The sequence below is a fragment of the Fistularia commersonii genome, chromosome 10 (genome assembly GCF_037954325.1).
Source record: "Fistularia commersonii isolate RoL2024-O1a breed Wild chromosome 10, RoL_Fcom_v1.0, whole genome shotgun sequence".
Taxonomy (NCBI): Eukaryota; Metazoa; Chordata; class Actinopteri; order Syngnathiformes; family Fistulariidae; genus Fistularia; species Fistularia commersonii.
In genome coordinates this window covers 16,352,153-16,373,520 of record NC_141293.1, presented here as the reverse complement: position 1 = coordinate 16,373,520, position 21,368 = coordinate 16,352,153, and the positions used below count along the sequence as shown (strand labels likewise).

The 21,368-nt window shown below is 40.2% G+C and overlaps 1 protein-coding gene across 1 annotated transcript in view; it reads right to left on the bottom strand.

Moving 5' to 3' along the window:
* The window catches only part of grik3 (glutamate ionotropic receptor kainate type subunit 3), a 105,116-nt gene that overhangs the window by 51,801 nt on the left and 31,947 nt on the right, over positions 1-21,368 (bottom strand). The window lies entirely within an intron of this gene.

Genomic DNA, 21,368 nt, shown 5'->3' with positions numbered 1-21,368 from the left:
ATCTATTTATCTATTTAAAACAGGGAGAAACAACAAAATAAATAAAGTGATCTAAAAATAAAATGTAAAAAAAGAAATCTTAAAATCCACTATTTATTTATTTATTTATTTATTTATCTATCTTTTTATTATTATTATTATTATTATTATTCATTTAATTTTTGATTTTTTTCTAATTATTGTTTTTATTGGTGGACTTGATTCTTCTCCTTCCTCGGTTTGTTTGTTTGCACTCGTCCCCTGCTTTACGCTGCCCACTGGTATGAACAGCGAAAACAGAGACCATCTCAAACACCGACGCAGTGAGTCACTTCATCATATTTATTCTCTTTGGAATTTCGCGCTCCAGGGAGGCAGCGGCGGCGGCGGCGGCTGCGTTGACGTGGTATGAGGTGGTGTTTTACGTCTGATGATGATGGCGGTGGAGGTGGCGGGGGTTTGCAGGAGCCGCCCGGTGGATCGTGCGACATTAAAATAAATGAATCCTTCCGTTGAGAGGGGAATCTCATTATGGTACATTAAGTAATTGCTGAGGTAGATCCAGTGCGATTGGACTGTTAAGAGGATCAAATATGCCTTGCTCAGGAGCACTTTAACAAATTCAATAAAAAGGGAGGGGAAACTCTGTTCCTCGGGAGGGAAGACGGTTAATGGAAAATGGCTGGTTAATTTTCCACTCACGTGCATTAGAATTCTGACGAAGGTTTTAACGCACGAGGGCTTCCGTATTCCACAAAGCCGTCTTTTCGCCGCCGCAGAATGCACGCGCTAATGATGGGGACAGCGATATTCGCCGAGGAGCTTCGGCGTCGGTTTGAGAGGCGCAGACGGCGGGCGGCGACGTAACCGGCTTTTAATGAGCCTCTAACATCCGTCCACTGAGCGTCCTCTGAGGCTTCATGGATCTGCTGCATTCAAAGACCAGCTGCGTTTAAATACACGCGTTCAAATCGGAAATGAATGCGTTTCTTCAGACCGGCGCGGTATGACCCTGCGTGACCCCAGTATAAATCTTTAAATTCTTAATTTATTTATTTATTATTTATTTATTTATTTGTTTGTCTGTTTATTATGTATTTATGTATCTATTATTTGCTTATTATTTTATTATTTATTTATTTATTTATTTGTTTATTATTATTATTTTTTTATTATTATTATTTTTTCTTTAATGTTTTTATTTATTTATTTTTTACGTCTCCTACCGACATGGGATGAACAGGCCAAAGATTAGCATTTCATGAGTTGGATGTAGTCATTGCATAAATCACGTCCTCACCACGGGTTTATTTCATTGCGAAATATTGAAAGTCTCATTATTTATTAAAATCTCCTGTTGCACATTTGCCAAATGAGAACATTCCCAAACATTAATAGATGTGTAATAAATTACACGTGTTTACAGTAAGAATGTTCAAAATATTATCGGGCTGACATTCGAGAGTTTTAGGTCAAACTATCACTTTAACAATAACAAGAAATGACGCATCATTTTAGTAATAAACCTCAGCCAGAATTATAAAAAAAAATCCCATGTCACAAAGGTTGAGTTGACCCGACATGGATAACGACACATTTATGCATGCCAGTCTTCGCTGGCAAAGTAAAAAAAAAAAACAAACATCTGCAACCTTGGCGCGCAAGTGATAACAAGCTGAGTTTTACCCTGACTCAGAAACCGTGGGCGGAGGGAAGTCTGGGAGGCCTGGAGGAAGTGACAGATGCCGCCGTTACAGTGTGAGGTTTCACTCGCAGCCGTACCTGCCCTTGAAGAATAAAAATAAAAACAATTACAAGGCACGGCTTCGCTCGTGCCGATTTCAGGTCTCTGCCATCGACGGAGCCTTCAGAAGCCGAAGATCTGAGTGACGGAGCGACAGGCGGATAGAGAGAAAATTAAAATAGAATGGCGCTGAGGGTGTTTGTACTATTTTTGTTTTTTCGGTTTGTTTTTACGGTACAGTATTTACCACAGTTCCAGAAAGAGGCATCTGTTAAATAAATCCGAAAATACGAGAGACTAAAAGACGCCATTTTGCAAGCGTGTGTGTGTGTGTGTGTGTGCGTGTCCAGGAAACCGCCTTTAGCGGCAATTTTGGCGTGAAGACAGAATCCTGCGATGTTCCCACATAGAAACGCAACCCTTTCCCCGTCACGTCTGAAACTTTTCACGGAGAGGAAAGTGAAAATTTTGAATATGTGCGTGTTAGTGTGTAAATGTCCGCTCTTGATTTCCCGATCTGACCAATCATAGAACGGGGCTAAGAGACACTGATCTCTGAACAGCTGTGTGTTCGATCAAGCAAGCAATAGAAGTTTGTTCAACTGACTCAGTGAAGCCCCCTAGTGGCCATTAGCAGAATTACACCAAAATAAGATAAGATAAGATAAACTTTATCAATCCCCATATGGGAAATTTCTTACTCACAGCAGTGTAACAGCTATAATGTCAAATGTCAAATAAATATTTATAATGTCAAATAAATATGAATATACATATCAATAGAGAGACAGTTAGGCATCCATGAATAAATGAATAATAGACAGCGGGGAGAACAACAACAGCAACAACATAAGGGATAAGAATGGACAATAGACTGGAATATTAAGGGTGAAAAATAGACGACAATATAAATAGAGTGACGATAGCAATGATGAGAATAAAATAACTAAACAAAAATAGGCAGATTTAGACAAAAAGATCAAGTTGTGTAAGTCTTTGCATAACTACGCACATAAATACATACACACATACATATATGAGTGAATATATAATATAAATTTATCAAATTAAGAAAATATAACTTGATCGTTTTTTAAGAATTAGACGCATATAAAGCAATAAATTGGCTTAATTTCCTTTTTCAGTGATTTCAAACATTTAGCGGGTATTTTAAGTTTTGTCTGTGCTAACGTGTGTGTAACAAAGTTAAACTTTCACACACCAGCCTTCTATAAGCCCGACCCCGACCCTTCCTGGAGTCGGTGATGGACAACCATCTTAAAAACAGCCACAAATCTTACCCCGTCGCTCCACTTTTCCTTTCCCCGGCCTGCAGGACTGCTCAGAGAGGATTTTTTTTTCTCCTATATTACAAAATAATCTTCCCCCGTGTATGTAAATGCGTATTTATTACCGAGCCCCCGGTTGTTCCGTGTGACACGTCAAGCTTGTTAAACAAACTCCTGGCTGCAGAGAAAAACCAAAACACCCGGCAGCCCATTATGCTTTCGGTTACATACGTGCCCGCCGCGAATCTCTCCTTTCTCTCCTTTTGTGCTCCCCTCCCTCCGCCGGTGGGATTCCCACCCTCCCTCTGAATAGTGTCCCCGTCTTTCCTTCACAATGAAGCCGCACAAAACATTAACATCCGGAAAATCTGAGCCGGTTTCCGGAAGAATTCGCTCCGCTGTAATTACAACGAAAAACGCAACATGGGCGGGGAGTTGCTATGTGTGTATGTGCATGTGTGTGTGTGTGTGTGTGTGTGTGGGTGGGTGGTACCTGTTACGTAACACCGACTCTGGTATATGTCTTGTTTTTAATCGATGTTGTGTATCATGCAAACCAGCCTGGTCGGCTCATTATTTAGCAAAGTGACCTCAAGGTGAGGAAAACAGGTACGTCTAAATTGCCTTTGCTGCAGGTGTGTGTGTGTATGTGTGTGTGTGTGTGTGTGTGTGTGTTACAGTGTGCCCTTCTTCCTGCGTCTGTGTACATCTCTTTCCAATTACATAATGTTAAATTACACTTCACATAAATATTTTCTTTCAGTAAAAACATCTCATAACAAAGCGAAAGAGCTGCTAAATCACAGCACTAAAACCATGTCTGACTATGTAACGAACACCTGATTCAATATTCATGGCTTCCTAGGTTTCAGTGATGGAGATGTTTTTATTCACGGTTCACTTTTACCTGCTGTTTTTGCAGTAAAAAATAAAAAATAAAATATATTTCATGTAGCGTTTTTGCTACATTGCATTCACTGAACGGCTCTGGTGTCTTTTGATTGACAGGTGACCCTTCCAGGTTAGGCCCCGCCCCCTGCTCCGCGGTCACCAGGGGTTACCGCTTCCTCGCGTCGAGCGGTAAACGTCGATAAACAATCCCGCATTGATTTAACAGTCGCTGTCAATCACCACCAAGTATTGATTAGTCATTAAGAGCCATTGTTGTCCGACGCAGCTCCACGCCACAGTGTAGAACTGTGGGAAGTGGCGTCGTGTTTTTATTTTGAGATGAAGGCAGTTTATTTATAGCTTACGATAGGACGATGGGAACGTGCTGCTGCTGTTACAGTGTCGTGTGATATCGGTAATTGTGTTTGTGTTTGTGTGTGTGTGTGTGTGTTTTGGCTCAAAGTGTAAAAACTCAGATTATACAAGGCAACTCCTGTCATGTGTATTAGCGGGCTGTGTGTGTGTGTGTGTGTGAGGTGGTCTGTTGGCAAGCTGGAGTTTGCACAAGGTAATTGCAAACTGCCAATTGATTATTAAAAGCGTAAAGGATTTGATACCATGATGACTGAATTGTAATTACCCGAGGGCGACTGTGTGTTTGCGCTGTTAAATAGTAATAGCAAGTTCATAACAACCAAGCCAGGTGTGGAACGCATTCAAAGTATCAAAGTAGTCATTTTTAATTATGAAAAAAAGAAAATTACGCCATTAGTTAATTACTGATATGAAATTATATTTAAAGGTCGTTTTATTAAAGATCATTACGGCGTGAATCCGTTTGATTGTCGGGGGGAAGACAAGACGAGACAGCGTCAGACGATTCAACGCGAGAAAGACTTCAAGTTTAAAACAAGATGTCAATTCCGGGGACGGAAGATGAATATTTAATGTCGGGATTTGGGAATTCGATGTGAGAAGGACGTGAATTTAAAGCGAGAACACGTCGGTGTAACTTAACATCGGGAGAATTTCACGTGGGAGTGAAGCTGTCGGAAAGGCGTCGCTGGGTATACAACTCTGGGTCGACCGCAGAGCTCTGGCATCCTAATATTTCATTCAAATCATAAAAAATAAAATATTCAATCATCTGCACTGATGATAAACTAGCTTTAACATGCTAGCGTATTGCTACATGTATGTCACCTACATTACTTAATGCTAAAAATAAAAGCAATAGATAAAAGTCACGTGATCACAAGGAAGCTTTTAAATAAGAAAAACAAAAAATGAAACAAAAGAAAAAGAAAATTTTAATCAAAATACAGCAGTGAATAATTGCGAAGCGGAGAATTTCAGTCCCGTGTCTGCAAAGTTTTGAGTAATTGAGTTTTTTGTTTTTTTTTTTTTTTTTTGGAATTATTTAATGAGTTTGAGAGCTTTTACACATTTGTTCCCAGTGAAACGCATTTGCGTCGGGCAAATACACGCACACACGCACGCACACACACACACACACACACACTAGCACGCAAGCAATGTTTGTTCTTGCCTCAAACTGGAGATAAATTCTTCCTCGCTGCCTCTCGCACCAGGCTGACGGGAATTAAAGCAGGCATTCATCACGGAGCCGCAGCTCATGCTGACTGTCATTGTTCTCCTAATGGAGTATTTAACGTACTATTGTAACAAGCAATTCCGTGGTAAATAATTGTGTCCCCGTATAATCTGCCTCGCTGTTACAGGACCATCTCCCGGCGACGGGGGATTTTTTTTTTTTCCATTGTCTAATTCTTGAGAGTGACTTCGGTCCCGGAACACTAAAAACACAATGCGTTGTGCTCTTCCCTTTTGTTTTTTTTTTGTTTTTTTTTTTTTTATTTTGCCATAATGCACCATACATATAATATTGAAACTGTGGTGGGAACCTCTGGAAGTGTCTCCAAAAAAAAACAAGCAAAACTATTTCTGTGAGTATAAGACAGTGATGGGCAAACTATTTGACGGAGGGGGGATCTTTGCGAACTAATCTAAAGCTAATATATAAAAATGACATGGATAGAATAGAATAGAAGAATATGAATATCTTATGAGTAAAAGGATTTGGACATTTTTTCCAATGCGTCAGAGTCTGGAGTTAGTTTTGTTGTGGTGTTTCTGCCGTCCTCCTGAGGTTTACAAATTAGCTAATCGCTAATTTGAAGACCAGTGCAAAATTTGCTTCGGCACTCAACTCTTTAATCGCAGTTTGTCTGTGAAAACATTCGCAAGAGTTTGTGAATTAGCCGTTAATTTCTGAACTGACCACCCATTCTTGTGTTGACTTCTCGCTAGCATAGTTAGCATGCTTTGTGGTGAAGTGTCAGCTAATATTGTTTTTTTTGACAAGCGCGGCACCCGCTCATTCTTACAGAAGGACTCAAAGGGCAAAGCGAAAAAGTGACATAAAGAATAATGTGAATGTAAGTAAAATATAGGTAAAATAAATGAGATTTAGCTCAATAAAATTTCAAGCCCGACGGGCCGTATTTGGCCCGCGGGCCGTAGTTTGCCCATGCCTGGTGTAAGATATAAAATATGCATATATATTTTTTATAAGGATATACATATATGAAATAAGGCTGGTCTCCAGGAAGTTTTCGTGCCTCCAGGCCAGGCCGATCGATCTGTTTCGTTCCTTTATTATTCATATTGTTTATTCGGTGCTCACAGGGTCAGGGGGCGGAGCCAATCAGATCATTTCAAGAGCGAGTTTAAGTTTGCGGAGACGTCCGGCCGCTCGCTCTCGCTAACGCCGACGGCGGATCGCGGCGTGATTGTTTTTAGACGCCGGAGAGAAGACTCGCTTCAGAAAAAAAAAAGAAAGAATTCGCTCGATGTGGAGGGGCTTCGCGTTTCTCCTCAGAAACCCGGTCAATAATGTTTTTAACGTCCTGTAATGTCTGCTACCTTAACAGACGGTGATATATTATCATATAAATTGAATTTAGGCGTCCGATGTTGGTCCGTAATGAGAAAGGCTGTTTTAATTATGTCCCGTCTCCCTCTAAATCACTGTCCACGTCCGATCTCCGCCCGCCTCCATCACAGCTGAGAGGCGCTCTTATTTATTTGATACGATTAGCAGCGCTAGCGCGGCCCCGTAACGTCGCGGTATCTCCTCCGTCAGAGCGCTGTCAGGTAACAACACATTTGTAAAATCTAATTTTATGCTCAAGTGGTTCTGCTTCTGCAATTTATCGCAGCTATCGCTCATCCTCCTCCTCCTCCTCCCCCGCTCTCCCTCCAGTATCCGCCTTCTCTTCGCCCGGCTTAGTGAGGTGTTTTGATCTCATTATCATTCCCAAACATTCACACCGGATAATCTGTAAGGGCAGGAGCCGGCGCTCTGCGGCGTGCAGGGCGCCCCGGTCATGATTAGGGCTGCAGAGCGTGCTTGTAATAAAAAAAAAAAAAAAAAAAAAAGAAACTTTTAGAAATTTTCCCCTTTAAATGGGAAGAAGTGTATCTTTCTGATGACGGAAGCCGGGTTCGTGTCGATTATGCCCCGCGCTGCTCGAGGGCGACGCCGGGGAAAGGCGCCACGCAGAGCGCGCAGCCGATTAGCCGGGCCGAGCACGCGCACCTCTGCAAATGGCAAATCCTCTTCCAGACGTTTCTCACAATGCCCAATCCCGCTCCACAATGAACAATGCGAGCAGCTTCCCCCGAGCGCCGAGCCATTGTTGCAAACCCGCCTGGCTCTGGAGTGTAGGGGGTTGGAGAACAGGGAGCGAGACAATCGCAGCCCCATGCCAGGCGTTTGAGGGAATCCGAGCCGAGCCAATGTACCTGTGACCGCCGTTTCGGCGTGCCTCACCGCTCGGCGTGCCACCTCCCTTTTGTCCGCCGGTGGCGACGGAAAACGCGCCGGGCCCGTAGCCTCTTGGCGCCAACAGAACGCAAAGCCTCACAATGGGCGGAAACAATGAGTCTGAATGGCGCGGGAGCCTGCGGCGCGACTGGGATTCTAGTCAAGATAAAGACGGGACCTTCAACTGGGCGAAGCGGCGTCGCCTCGACGGAAACGTCAGATCTTTTTATTCTTTGGTTATTTTCTTTCATTTAAATCAGCCGTCATTTCTTTTTTTCCCCCGCTATCTCTGGTAAAATATGTGATCGTTGTACTGTGTATTGAAAGTGGCGCCCCCTAGTGGCGACCATCGGTACGTCCGTTCATCTTTAAAAATAAGAAACCTCCAGTGTCAAGGGATAAACACGCTTAATGAGGGTAAATGTGACTAATTCCCGTAATCCAAAGAGATAAAATGCACAAGGGCGGTTTGTTGCCGTGGCTACGCAATGTTTCTTTTGTGAACCGGCTTTACTGAGCGCGAACAATCTGGTTCATGGTGATGCCCGGAAACTCTGGGTTTCTGCAGGTATCAGCCAATCTCATTTAATGCTGTATGCCCTTTATGATGCAATTTTAAACAAATTTAATGCCCATGTCCGACTACAGATACGTCTATTAATAATAAAAAGAGTAAATCTGGAATAGATTTTGCATGGTAGCAGATATGTGCATATGACCTGAGAGACAACTAAAGAATCACATGGATTATTTATGCGTGTTTCTTAGTTTGTTTCCTTTCTGGCTGCAACTCTTGTATTGTAACTTTGTGCAGCATCAGAAAAACCAACATAAGCAATAACCAATTAAAGGGCTTCGCTCATCAATCATCACATAAATCACACTATTCCGATCAAAATGATTTAATTATTATTTATACAGCCTGATCAAAATAAATTGCAAATAACAACGTGCTTACCTTATTCCGTGTATTTAAATTTTTAATGCATCGATGCAATTCAATGCTTCTTACTGCTATTTAAGACCATCATTTTGGCAAATTGTTTTGAATGACTTTTAATGCTATTTGGTGGCCTGCAAAAACCCTGTCATTCTTCCTTTACGGGTGACTCACCCAAAGAGGTGGGCCAGAAATCTGAGATTCAGAAATTTCACACACAAATACACACAAGCACGCACAAATACACACGTTAGCTTGTCCTCAACAAGACGCTACCTCACACGGTCACATCCCTCGCTGACTCACAGCAGGAAGAGGGGAAGAGAGAGCCAGCACTTCCTGTCAACGGCGGCGTCCTTTTACCGTATTGCTTCTATTCTGAGTGCAACTGCAAGTTAGCTGGGATGGTGTAGTTCAGGGGTCAGGAACCTTTTTGACCGGGAGAGCCTAAAAAGCTAAATATTTCTAAATATATTTCACTCAGAGCCATAGAGTATTTTTAACGTATGATGAATTTAATATGTCTTACTTTTATTGCGACCTCTGGTGCTGCATGGATTTGCCGCTTTATATTTCAACGTTTCATCGACGCAATTTTATCATTGTGTATTAGACAAACCGCAGATCGAAATGTAAATTCCTCTGTCCGTGCAGCCCGGAATGCACGATAATCGTCTTTTTTTTTTTCTTTTCGCCATCTTTTCCGTTACAAGCGGATAAACTAGTTGCTTATCTGATAAAATCGATTTCTTCCCCTTTACAATGATCCGGACGTGCTCGGAAGCCATCGGTTCCCGACCCGTGACCCGTGATATTTATCTTCAAAACTAATTTCTGTTTACTTTAAAATGACACAGTATTATGAAGAAATATTTTAAGTATAAGTATTTTAAAATCAGTTCCATACTCATTTTTTTTTTTTTTTCAACTCAAAATTGTCTGCGAGCCATATGCCATATATGGCTGATGAGCCATAGATTCCAGACCCTTGGCGTAGTTTATTATTTCAAGAAAATGACTAAAAAAAACATGACCAAATAAAAAATTCACCAAAACACACAGTAAAAAACACGGATACTGCCGTGTTATTTTGTACTGAGCGCTCACGTCTGCCACCCGGTGGTTGCGTCAGTGAAATGCAGCGACGCAGAGCTGAGTCAGAGGCATCGGAGGGGCGACGGCCTGCGTGACAGCAACGCCATGCTGATTCTGAAGGGTAATATTGGTATCCGCTTGCTGATCATGTTCAATAAATAGGAAAATTTCTCCACGTCTCGGTCGTAACCGTCCTCGGCGACGCAGTTCAAACACGGCTCCATCCGTTGGAACGGCCCCGCCGCGTTGGCTGGGAGTCTAATGGCTTCTACCTCGGGGGCCTTGCCACCGTTTTATAACCATATTCTTCGCAATGGGTCTCTGGGGGGCCGTGGGGCTTAATTTTCATTAGACGCACTTTAGAAGACCTTTTAATTTTTATTGTTACAAGCTTGTTGCCAATTGGTTCATCCCGGGGGTGGAGGTGGGGGGGTCGGACATAAAGGGAGCCGGTCTGAAGCCCGCTGTCCGAGGCCGCGAGGATATCCATGTGTCCTGGGAACGTCAGATTTTTTATGAAGTGGGGATGATTCTGTGTGATTCTCATCATCGTCACTGACAGTTGAATGATAGCATGTACTCAAATTTAAGGTTAAATTCCCAACCGCCGATGTTTTGATTTCCAACACATGGCAAAAATGTGGGAAACATGTATATTTCTATATGGGCAGTATGGCCTCACAGCGTGAAGGTCCCCTGGTTCGATACCAACCAAGGGAGTTTGCAGTTTCTGTGAGTTTTGCAAGTTCTCCCAGCTTGGGTTTCCTACCGCAGTCCAAAAATATGCAGGTTAATGGGAAAAAAATTGAGAATATTGCCCCGAATGAGTGAGTGAATAGTAGTTTTTCTATATACGTGGCCCTGTGATTGACTGGCGACCAGTCCAGGGTGTATCCCGCCTCTCGCCCGATGACAGCTGAGACAGACTCCAGCACCCGCGACCCTGAGTGAGGTATAAGAAGATGGATGGATATATTTATATATGCCGCAATCTAGTGCAATATTAAACGTACTACTACTTTTTTTATTTGGAACAATTGATATATTTCTCATGCTGCTGCAATTAAACAATTTCCCTAACCCTCATATTATGTTAAGGGTCAATTTGACCCATTTCACCCATTGACCCAATGGGTCAAATTGACCCTTAACATAATATGAGGGTTAATGGAAAGTGCAGTTGCAATAAAGAATCTTAGCTTTATCTTATTTTATATATGTATACATCTATAAATATATACATGCACAACTACCATCAGCATCTTGGAATAAACAGAATAACACTGCTGTTCATCCTGACTGATCACATGCAAAAGCTGATTGTCTGGCAGTCCATCCTGTGCAAGTCTGTGTGTGTGTGTGTGTTTGTGTGTGTGTTCGCACACCCTAAAAATGCCCCTCGATGTACTGGTCAAACACCTCCGGACCACAAAGGGTAGCTTGAGCTGGAAAAAGGGTAGCTCAAGGACATTGAGACGCCAACTTCTCCTTCCCAAATCATAGAAACCAGAAGTGTTGCTTGCGCTTCCTATGTCCCTTTAAAAAAATGTAAGCTTCCTGGGTCGCGCCCACATCATCCCGGGGTTTCCCGCGACCCCAAGATCCCAAATTAACCCCAATCATGCATTATTAATAATCCAGATAATTCAAAATCTATAAATAGCCCTTGATTTATAAAGTCTTTAGGGGGAGGAGGTGGACCGGAGGAGGGGGGACGACAAGAGTCACCCTGTTTCTCAAAGTCACTGCTGGCTTCCTCAGCTAAATATAAATATGCCCCACTTATTATTGGCTGTCCCGCACACGCCAAGCTAATGTAGACAAACGGGGAGGCGGTGGGGGTTGCAGGTGGTATCATTCGGGACACCTCTGGCTAGTTTCCTGGACGGTGAAGCACTCGGACGGAAATTAACTTTGTAACATTGTGACGCGCTTCGATTCGAGCCCGGGGCTCTATTTTTTTTTTATTTTTTTTTTTTATCCACATTTCTCCAACTTTCTGCGCCAGAAAGCGTGCGGGAGATTACTCCCCCCAGGGCGCGGAGAGGACCATGTACTCTGGAGGATTAGCGGGGGAAGCGGGAGGCAATAATGTGAAGGAGCAGCCAGCCGAAGGATATTAACTGATACCCTCGGAACAAAATCTGACATTTATAGAGCCGGAATTGAAGTTACTACAGGTGGACTTTTTCACATTAGCAGTAAAACCCTTCACATTAAAAGCCGGGGATTGATGACTTCAAACTTTTTTTTGAGTCAGGCATCCCCACGGCCCCCAACCAGTGGGTTTTATTTTCACTAATTCACAACAGGTGAGACTACAAGAAATGCAATGTGGATAAAATCCTGTATATATAGCACCTGATTGAGGCTCATTCATTAACAAAAATACTCAAAGCCTATAGTTAGGTCTTCAAACACAGTTTGAATATTTTTTTTTTTTTAAGATATTTTTTAAATACTTTTAGTATATTTTTAGATTTTACATACAGACTCACAATATAAAAAATATATGCACACACACACACACACACACACATATATATATATTTTCTATTATATTTATTGTGTGAATATATTTATATTCAGGCAACAACAACTCTACTTTTTAAGCTTTTCTAATATTTCAGACATATATGTCTGTGTATTCGTATATATATATATATATATATATATATATATATATATATATATATATATATATATATATATATATACACATATATTTATATACACACTATGTAGATATATACATATACACACATAAATATATATGTATTTACACTTACATATATATATCATTTTTATTGTATTTATTGTGTGACTATTTTTCTATTCAGTCAACATCAACTCTACTTTTTGAGCTTTTCTAATATTTTACAAACACACACATATATGTCTGTGTATGCATATATATATACTACGTAGTTATATATACACACACATAAATATATATATATTTACACATACATAAGTATATATATATCTTTTAATATTTATTGTGTGACTATTTTTTCTATTCAGGCAACAACTCTACTTTTTAAGCTTTTCCAATAGTTTACAAACACACACATATGTCTGTGTGTATATATACACATATATATACTATCCTATATAGATATTTTATTAAATCACACAGCACAAGCATTATTCTTGACCACTTTGCTCTGTCTTCTCAATGCACAGGGAAGGAGGCCAACTTCTCCCCACCCCCCCACCCCCCCCCCGCCGCTAAAACCAAGATATTTACATTTCATCACCATCGTGCAGCGCATTTTAATTTGCCGCCACCGATTTTAACAAGGCCGCTCTCCACGCAGTTTCACACATGAGCGCTTAACGGCTTCGTTAGCATCCAGAGGGACTCTCCTCATTACCCGATCTGGTCAACTCTGACAGGTGCAATGACTCTCGTCGCCCATCTTTGTTCTCGATGCCAGGTTCCCTTGCGCCGATGTTCCAAAAGCAGAAAAAAGAAAAAAAAAAAATACATGCGAGTCAAAACGCAGCGGTGCCAAAGTAATATCCGTCACTGACATTGGAGAATAATTCTAATGAGATCAGCGTCCTTGACAAAAAAAAAAAAAAAAAAAACACACAGCCAGAAGTTAAATGTCTGAATTATTTCTGTATTGCCTTTCTAAGTATGTCTGGACTCAGACCAAGAACACCATTAGGTCGTTTTAAACAAACCTGTTATGTGTTTCATTACGCGTACGCTAATACGAACGGCCCCGCCGGAAATATATCCTCATATTTGTTTCCCTCGGTCAAGTAGAATCAAACAAATCTCCCCACAACCCCACGATGGCCTTGTGCGCCCCGGTGATCTCGCCAGAGCGCCATCTAATCTACTCTTGACCCGATGAGGACGATATCAGCAGAAAAAAAAGAGGAAAACAATCACCAGTAAGTGTACAATCGAGGGATTGCAACAGTAGCTCCAGATGCTAACCATGCTAGCTGGCTAGCCGCTGCCGGGAGGTTAGCAGGCTCAACGAAGCATTGTTGTTGGAAAGTCTGCTACCATCAGTGCGAATAAAAACGCTGACGGGTGACACTTTTCCTGCAAATTCCAGCAATTTTCTTTAGATTTATGAATATTCAAACTTGGAAAATAGAGTCTTAAACACCTGATGTAACCCTTGAGCCAAAACATCTGTCCCAGCCTTGGCTAACCCTAACCCTAACTTTGCAAACATGACGACAAAGTGTTAATCGGGTTAAGAGCTTTTAAATGCTTTTTATTGGGGATCGGTTAGAGGTAAATAAGTACAAAATCAGGATGTGATTTTTGGGGGAACAACAAAAGTCCTCATATGGGGACAATAGTTTTATTTTACTCCATTATGGTTACACCAAATAGTGTTTGTCACGTGTTTCCTACAGTCAGTCCCATGTGCCCTTGTATCGATCCTTTCTAAGAAGCAGCATTTACAATTTTCTTACATATATTTTTGTTACTTTATATTTGTCATATCTTGAACTATAAAATGCAAACAATCAGCAATGTTTTTTTTTTGAATGTATTTATTTATTTATCATTATTATTTATATTACTATTACTTTATTATTTGACTTTTAATTTGGGATCAGGATCTGCTGCAGTCATTCACTGTTGTTTTTAGACTTTTTACTATAATATGAACTATAATATGCAAACAATCAGTTTAAAGTATTTTTCACTTCTTAATTTTTAGATGTTTTTTACGTATTTATTTATCATTATTATTCATATTATTATTACTTTATTATTTGGCTTTTAATTTGGGATCAGGATCTGCTGCACTCATTCACTGTTGTTTCTAGACTGTTTACTATAATATGAACTACAATATGCAAACAATCAGCTTACAGTATTTTTGATGTTGAGATTTTTTACATATTTATTTATCACTATTAGTTATATTATCATAACATTATTATTAGACTTTTAATTCAGTATCAGGATCTGCTGCACATTCACTGTTATCCTATTTTCCTAGGATTGCTTTGCTTTGTGTTTACATATCTGTACTTACATGATAATACATACTGTGGGAACTATCTTGGGGGCATAGAAATGAATCAATGGCTCAGTAATTCAGCTGGGTTGCACTTATTTTACTAAGGTAAAGATCAATTTGTGTCAGTGTGTATGTTTGTAGAAAGGGCCGTAATGCAATGTGGGAAAACTAGCGGAACTGCAAGCAGCAGATCGCTCCGTTAACCCCCCGGGCTAAAGCGGGTGTTAGCCGAAGGATACACCAGAAGCAGGGACGTCGCTTCTTTTTTATACAAACAAAACATCCGAATAATAGTTTCAGCTCAAAAAGGGTTACTTCAAACTTCAACCCAGGGAAGTAAATATCTCAGTGTGATGTTTTCAGCGGGTCACGGTACATTTGGGGAAGAAAAAAAAAGGAGGCGCCGGACTGTGTCAGGCACCTCCTGACGACAACACTTCCTGGCAGCGCTGTTCCGAGTTGTTTCCTCACACTTGTTGTGCGCCCGGCGAGCGACGGTCACACACACCGCACAGCATAAATTGTCTCGGCTGTTCTCTTTGATCCCTGACACAGACATGGCGTCCTGCTAAAGTGGCTCCATGTGGAGTTCTGACAATCGGCCAAGCTCTTTGTTGTGGGCAGAGCACACGACGTGCACACCCTGGGACTCGCGTCTGATCATCCACCTGAAAACGCAGCGGAAACTAAATGACCCGCCCGCGACGCGATAATGGTTTGCCCGGAGATTTATTTATTTTTTCTGAATTAGACCGTGAAAGAAACCGAGAGAACGAGAGAGGGAGGGGAGAGACGGGGTTTCTCGCACAGCAGAATCAGAAAAATGATCAATACCACAAGCTGATCGGTTTCCAAGGACATCAATGTCAATGGTATCAGAGGAATATTTCTTTTCAAAGACTGCGATGGAGTAAAACAAAGATGATGGGATATTAAGTAATATCATGTGAATGAATGACTTACTGAAATACATACAGCTCTCAGTTACTTCATTCTCTCTCCATACATACACAGTATATTTTTGCATCAAACCTGTATATAGTATATTGTGTGTGTATAGATGGATAGATAGATGGATAGATGGATAGATGGATAGATAGATAGATAGATAGATAGATAGATAGATAGATAGATAGATAGATAGATAGATAGATAGATAGATAGATAGATAGATAGATAGATAGATAGATAGATAGATAGATAGATAGATAGATAGATAGATAGATAGATAGATACTTTAGAAATAAACTCTTCGTTGTGGATTTTATATTTATTTTACAATATGTAAATATGTAATGAAAAACATAACAGAATACTACTATACTACTTTATTTCTCATTATTATCATAATAACTTCTATATTATTATTATCATTTTTTGTATTATTATTAATAATAATTATTATTATTATTTGTCTTGATCAGTGTTTTGGAAAATATAGTTTTGGAAAAATAAGCGTCATTTTTTAATATTTGGACTCTGAAATCTCATTTCAGACAAAATGAAAAATGATAGATAGATAGATAGATAGATAGATAGATAGATAGATAGATAGATAGATAGATAGATAGATAGATAGATAGATAGATAGATAGATAGATAGACAGATAGACAGACAGACAGACAGACAGACAGACAGACAGACAGACAGATTAACCCATAATGGTGTAAGTTAATAGTTAAATAGTATCGGTATATTTGATCACTTTTCCTGCGATATGATGACAATACTATCACCACATTGATAATTACTTCATTTCAGCCGTACGTGTGGTTTTAAAGTTATTATCTAGAAGCGGGGGGAGAGAAAAGAATGACACAGCAGTTTAATCTGCGGCATACAAAGGAAAGGAAAAAAAAGAAAATAACAGCTGAAATGACGTGCAGAGAGAGGTAGCGCTGTGGCTCTAAAGGGCTAACAGGGCGATGGCGGGTTGCAGAGGAGCAGAGAAGCCATTGCAACAACAACACTCCGGCCCTCTTAGCATTTGTGGGAAAACACAGCGGGAGCATTAAGGGAGCAGATTATTTATTTTGAACGAGGGGCAATTCCATCCCCCTGGTCCGATGGGATCCGCTGAAACGCGGCGCCGCTGCAAAACAAGTGGCCGGGCGCGAGCCGGAGAACTCAGATGTGTGTTTGTGTGTGTGTATACTTGAATGTAATAATGAAAAATAAATAAAGAAAGGTGCCAAAGTGTAAAAAAGAAAAAAAAAAAAAAAAAAGGAAGCTGACAAGTTCATTATCCGCGGAAACCACCTGCCTAACAGCTTTTCAGGAGCGTTTTGTTTGGTGTGTGTGTGTGTGTTTTTTTCTTTGTATTCTTAGACGAATACAGGTTTTCAAAATAACTGCAAACACAGCAGTTTCCGTGTGGTGAGCACAATGCTGCCGGCCTGCCGTCGAACCCGGGTCGCCTTTCTAATCCCATATTTCCCCTCCTTCACTCTGGAGCTGCTGTTTGCAAACAAAGGCTGTTTGTCCTTTTTCCTTTTGCTTTGCTTTGCTTTTATTCCTCCATTTTCCGCTTTGCGGCTCGTCCTCTTTATAAAACAAGAACCATAATAATGAATCATCCTCATTCAACAAAACACCCCAAAATGTAATATGTTAGAGGTACGTTTTTTTTTTGTTTTTTTTTTATTATTATTTGTAAGATTATATTTTTAGTTTGAAAAATACAGTTTAGAAATAAACTCTTAGTTGTGGATTTTATATTCATTTTACAGTATAAAAAAATGTAAATATGTAATGAAAAACATAAAAGAATACAATAAAGAATACTACTTTACTCTTCTTATTATTATAATAACCTCTATATTATTAATATTATTATTAGTAATAATAATAATAATTTGACTTGATCAGTGTTTTGGAAAATATAGTTTTGGAAAAATAAGCATCTCTTTTTAATATTTGGATTCTGAAATACAATTTCAGATAAAATGAAAAATGGACGGATGGACGGATAGATAGATGGATGGATGGATGGATGGATGGATGGATGGATGGATAGATGGATAGATGGATAGATAGATAGATAGATAGATAGATAGATAGATAGATAGATAGATAGATAGATAGATAGATAGATATGGTGTTATGGGTCCCCAAACTGTTCGATATATTTGTGTCAATATGGATATTTCATCCAAATTTCCATTTTATTTGAGGAGAATCCAAAAGAAAAACCAGTGTCTCAGTGTCAACAGATGATCCTACCTAAATACAATAAAATAGATACAACAAATAAGGTTTCAGAAAGCTGTTGCTTGGAAAATAAATTAAAAACAAAAAGATAACTGTGAAATAATGCCAGAGATTGACTTCTGGCAATCCTGATGGCCGGATGAGCATCTATGATGAAGAATGAATGAATGAATGATGATTAATGAACAAAAACGCCTCAAAACATCCAACTACAATCATATGATCGAAGGTCAGTTGGGAGGTTTTAACATAAAACGTGTTTTTGACGGTAACTGAGACAGAGGTAAACAGACCACCACCGAACATGTGGAGACTTTAAGAGCGCGCACACACACACACACACACACACACACACACACACACACAGAGCTGTCACTCAATGTCACTCAGTCAAAGTCACTGCAGCATTTATTTGCCAGATCGAGATTTTTTTTTTCATTTACTTATCTTTGAAAACACTTCTAGAGCAGAACTGCAGTTAGTAAGTCAGTAAACAAACAAGTAAATAAATAAATAAATAGGAGGAAAACATCCCCAACTGTTATGCAGCTATTTTTTCTGTTCTTGACAAACTTGTCACTATTTTGAGGATTTGCTATTTAAAGAATATTTTTTTGAATTAATTAACAGGTTAAAAAAAATAAATCGATGACTCCCCGAAATAAAAATCTGGGCTGCCGGGAAAAAGAAGAAAAAAATCTTTCCTAAATATTTGTTTATTTCTAAAGCTACGAAGGAAACGTCCTAAACTATATCCTCTATTCCACTCCATTTCTGATTTTTAATTCCTCCTCCTGCAACTCTGGGTCGCAGCTGAGGACAGGGAAAAATAAAGGTGTGTAAGAGGATAAAGAAAAGTGGCGGACATGCGTTAATGAAAGCCAGCGGCGGAAAGACGAGAGCTGGACCAAAGCTGATGTTCCATGAGCTGCTTTTCGAAAAGAAATCGAGATATTACGAATGGACGGCGGGATTTTATTATCAGTGCTCAGACACAGAGGAAGCACTTATAAGGCTGTCAGAGCTCATTCCATATGACTTGAATAGATCCCTCCATTCGTCAATCCATTCAACTGTCAATGTATCCGACCATGTATGCATCCATCCATCCATCCATCCATCCATCCATCCATCCCACTATCCTGCATCCTTTCATCAATGTATCCAACCATATATCCATCCATCCATCCATGGATCCATTAATCCATCCATCCATTCATGGATTAAACCATGAGATGAGATGAGAACAACTTTATTTATCCCGAAGGAAATTGTTGTGCCAGAGTTTCAAGCAAACACATAACAGTAATAGATAATAGTAGGAAGGAGGGAGAATAAGAAATACAATGAAATATAATGAATACAATACAATGAATACATGAAATACAATGAGATATAACCACGGATCCATCCTTCCATCCAGCCATCCATGGATCCAACCATGTATCCATCCATCCATACATCCATGGATCAAACCATGTATCCATCCATACATCCATGGATCAAACCATGTATCCTACCATGTATCCATCCATCTATCAATGTATCCAACCATGTATCTATACATCCATGGATCCAACTATGGATCCATCAATCGATTCATCCATCAATGTATCCAACCATGGATCCATCCATCCATCCATGTCCTGTGTGTTCCCTGCAGGCTTCCTCCCCATAGGACGCAGCCTGAACACCTCACCAGGGAGGTCCCCAGATGGTGTCCTTACCGGCTGCCCATCTACCTGATCTGGCTCCTCTCAACAGTTCTACTTCCATCATCGAGCTCCTCAACCGATCTCCAAGGGAGAACTTTCGCACAGGAAACTTATTTCAACCGATCTCATTCTTTTCAGACGCTGCCCCACTGCTTGTGACGACTTGTGAAGGAAGACCACATGTGACATATGAAGACAATGAACCTCATTTTCCAAGCGCTCCCCCAAACCCATGCAGTGAGGGGTGAGAAGTCACAAAATCACAAAAAATAAGAACATCAAAAGAGCTCAAATCGTCAGATTTTTTTTTTTTCCTCCAAGAACCAAAACTAAAAAAATAAAGCTACTGAGATATAAAAACAAGACATAAAAAAAAATATCGCTCTCCTGGTTTCTTTGATCGAGAGACCATTAGATTCAGGTGCTGTTCGGTGAGCCACCTTCCACCCGTGGACAAACGCCCCCGTTCACCGAAAATTTACCAGCTTTCATTTGGCAAAAACGTCGTGGGGAAATCCCATTCCACCAGGAAACAAACCCGAACAGGTGTTTGCCTCTTGTGCCATGTTTGAGCTAAGTAGCTTGCAAAGCTAATGAACACAAAATGGGCTAGCAGACAAATGTTGGGGATAATTCTTGTTTTTTTGTTTTTTTTTTGCTGTTAACAGTTGACACCTTTAGCTTCCACCCGCTTCCTCTGATCACGTAACGCTTTTTCCGATGCCGATGACTCAGGGAATATGTTAGTCCGCTTGCAGGTTATATCCACACCATCAATCCTCAAGATTAATGTGGCTCTGGAGACGACTTATTCAATAATTCATCGTTCAATATTTGCCTGCAAATGAATCCTTATTCAATGTGACAAGGAAAATTACATGATTGCTTACCAGGTAATTTGGACGTAATTATTCGTCTTTCAAGCTACGATGTGATTTCTCCACCTGCTTCCTGCCAGGTGCAGCAATTCAGACGGAGGAGAAGTGCGTACATGATCTCGGAGGACAAAAAAGGTGTTTGAAAGCCTTTATGAGCTCGCGTTTCAAGCGAAGGCGGAGGATCTTTTGAGAGACGCTGGGCAATTAAGCTCAGTCAGCATCCGACCTGCCGCCTCCCGGTGACCTGCATTTAGCCCGGAAAAACGGAGCGCTCTGAAAAATCTGACGCCGGTAAAAGGAATTTACCCCCCAAAATGAGAGCAGCAGCGGCGTACAAAACCAGGGCTTGAAAAGCATTTGGGTCGGACACTTCAGAGGGGAGGTTGTGGATGGAATCTGCCGTCAGATTACCGGAGGGAAACATCCTACAACATGGGTCTCAGACCCGCGGCCCTCAGAACAATATTTTGTGGCCCCCCTGCCTGAAATCAAATCTTTGTGTTTGTGTGGACGTTTTTTTTTTCTCACATGCATCCGGGGGTTTTATACAGTGGGTTTAAAAAAAAAAAAAAAAAAAACGTCAAGGAAAAAATGAAAAGGTTACTTTGCGATGTATTTTTTTGCTTCAAAATTTGAAAGCAAAATGATTTTTTTTTGATGAAAAACATCTAGTGATATTGTTTTAAAACGATCTGTTCTTATTTCTATAAAAAAAACACAAAAACGATATTAAAAAAAAAAAAAAGAAAAAAAACGGCAAAATTAAAAAA